We start from the raw sequence: 2,980 nt of genomic DNA on the forward strand, positions 1-2,980 counted from the left end.
TCCAATTTTGAAGAAACAAAGGAAAAAGGAAAATGGCTTGTTTTGGTACTCATAAAATTGGTCAAAGGCATGTTTCTCCAAGGAATTTCAGTACATCAAGTATATTTCCAGATGTCTAACCTCTGTAATTTTCTCAAATATCAATGTGACTTTTAAATGCTGTACATGTTTGTGAATTCAGCTGTTAATGCTGTGATTAACTTTTTTTTTTTTTTTTTTTACCCAAAGAATTTTACTCTCCCCATCCAGTCTATTCCAAATACAACTGGCAAGGCAGGAACTTTTTTAGCATTCAAATCCTTCCTGTAAACTACCTTCTATAGAGGTATCCATGTGAAATTAACTTTGACTCATCCTGGCTTGTAAATATCTGGATTATGGCTGGAATCTCTTTATACAATAAAAGTGTTCAGTGCAATTATTTATTCTGGTCAATTATCTAAGCTTTTTTTTTTTTTCCTCCTACATGCTGTTTATGTTGGTGATAGTGAAGAAAAAATAGAACAACGTGTCTGAAACAAAGTCAGGATGACTCAAAGGCTTCAAAGTCATAAGAGTGTCATGGAGTAGTGTATACCCAGCTTTGTGGATTGAGGATAGCAGCTCAAGACCTCACATCAGTCTTCAAGAACAAACAGATCTAATGCTTTTAAATAGTCAAGTGTCTTCCTGTGGTGATTTATTTTGTTGGAACAGCAGTTTTTGACCAGAAATGGAGGATTAAAGTCACGATGTCCTGCTGTTTTTAGAAAGAGAAGGTACATGTAGGTTTTCACTATTTGACCAAAGGAGAAAGCTTATAAAATACATTATCTTTTGGATTGATCACCTCTCCAAGATGTTCTCCTGATGAATAGTGGGTACACTGCAACATTCACAGGATAAAAAGGTAGAGAGGTCAGAGCTGAGGCACAGGATTTGGAGTTGGAAGTTCTGTATTTAATTCTTGTGTGAAACCTGTGTGACCATAAAGTACTCACTAGTCATCCTGTGTGTCCTGGAGTAAAGAGATAGCAGTTACAGCTGCTTTACAGAATTTCTACAAAGCTAAATTTCTAGGTGTTTCCATCCACCATCATGATAACAGAAGGCTCGGTACAAGAATAACTAATCATCCTGCTACCTTGTTCATTAAGGAGGAATGATTAAACAAATCTAACAGCAATATTGTAACTGCAGTTACATCCCAGCTAGGAATTGTGGCTTGAACTCCACATTTGTAGAGCTGTATTTGTTTATAACACTTGTTTCTATGAAGCTGAGCATGTTGCTGCAGCTTTAATTGCTTAAGAATGTGAAGGTGCTTATCTATTGGTACAGTTGCATTTCCTTCCTTGGTATAATGACAAGAATGTTGTGATATTATACCTTTAAAGAAATGCTTGTCATACAGCATTATCTTAGTGTTTCTGGTGTCCAGGAAATAGTCTGTAAAAATCTTTTTTTAATACTTTAAGAGATGTATTAAAGGTTGTGTTAACTTACCAGGAACAATTTTTTTGACAGAAATTATCTAACACACACCTGTTATCTATGCATCTGTTATCAGGAGTATGTCTTCAACAACTAGCTGTGGGAAATTCAGCAACTTCTTACAGAGGACAAATGCACCTATAGCCTCTGTTCCTGGGAACAGAACCTCTAGGCAATATGCTACACCCTCCCCCTTTTTTTTTTCTTTTTTTTTAACCTCTTCCAGGGGATAGCCTTAACCGTTCTTCATGCTTACTTACCTCTTTAGCACCCTACATTATAGTTTTTGTTTGTTTGTTTGTTTGTTTGTTTTTGTTTTTAACACAACATCCTACAAAGCTAATATGCTTCTAAATCTTTGTTTTTGACTCTGAGCAGAAGCATTGAGAAGAAACTTCTATCTTCACGGAGACTTTAAATCTGCAGCTTTGCTATGCGGACACCATAAACTCTGCTCAACCCCATTTTATACTGTTTCTAGTATATTTACATCTGACTTTTTTTTTTAAGTGAAAATTTTACATGCATGTATCTCTAAGGATCATCAAATATGCTTTCATTTTCATGTTGCCAACAGGGGGAATAATCCACACACACATGCATATGTAAATATATATTTCCACGTATTAGATGAAGAAGCTAATAAGAACATTATGTCTCCTTAGACAAAAATCAGATAGAGAAAATTTTGATTTGTAAAACAAATAAAAGACTTATTTTACATTCAGATGATTTTATGTTCAGTAGCTGCAATAATTTATTTATGATTTCTTTCTCTATTCTTACACCACCCTATGTTTTCCACTTCAGCGAATCTCTGTCTTCATTTATGCTGTGTAATCTGGCACAGTCTCTGTTTCTCTGCTATAATACTTTCAGCTCCTTTCCTTACCTGCCTTCATGTGAGCTACTGACTCAGAAGAGGCAGCAGGTTCTATAGCATTTTAAAACATTGCATGGTTGATCAGCATGTCTGTCTGCAGTCTTCAGCCACAAAGGTTGGCTAGAGCAAATCACATCATTGTTTTTCCTCCCAGTGGAAACCTTAAACTTATATTTTGACTCCTATGTCAGTTTTGGTTTAAATGAGTTTTAATATGAGGGCTGAAAGCTGTGTTTATGCAAGTCTTACTTTCAGAGAGGCAAGCTACCATATTTGAAGTCTTTACTCTCAAAGCTCAAATGTTTAGGAGAATCTGACTTACCAGTGATTTATTTTATTTCATTTATTTATTTATTTTGTTTGTGTGTTAGAGATGATGAAAGCAGGATTATCAAAATGGCTATTTATTTATTTATTTATTTTTGTAGCCATCTAGTATGACATTGAGCAGAATGAAATACAGAAAGCAATTGTAAACTGACAGTAGACAAATGAGCTAAGTATGAGTGAACTGTTATGGAGCTGTAGGAATGTGCTTTCTTGACTTTGAGCACTGTCTCCCTGAGAGATCTGGAAGCTTTGCTGTGAAGAAAGAAAGAATCCTGTAAATGATCAAATTCTTTT

Source organism: Anas acuta, chromosome 2 (genome assembly GCF_963932015.1).
Source record: "Anas acuta chromosome 2, bAnaAcu1.1, whole genome shotgun sequence".
NCBI lineage: Eukaryota > Metazoa > Chordata > Aves > Anseriformes > Anatidae > Anas > Anas acuta.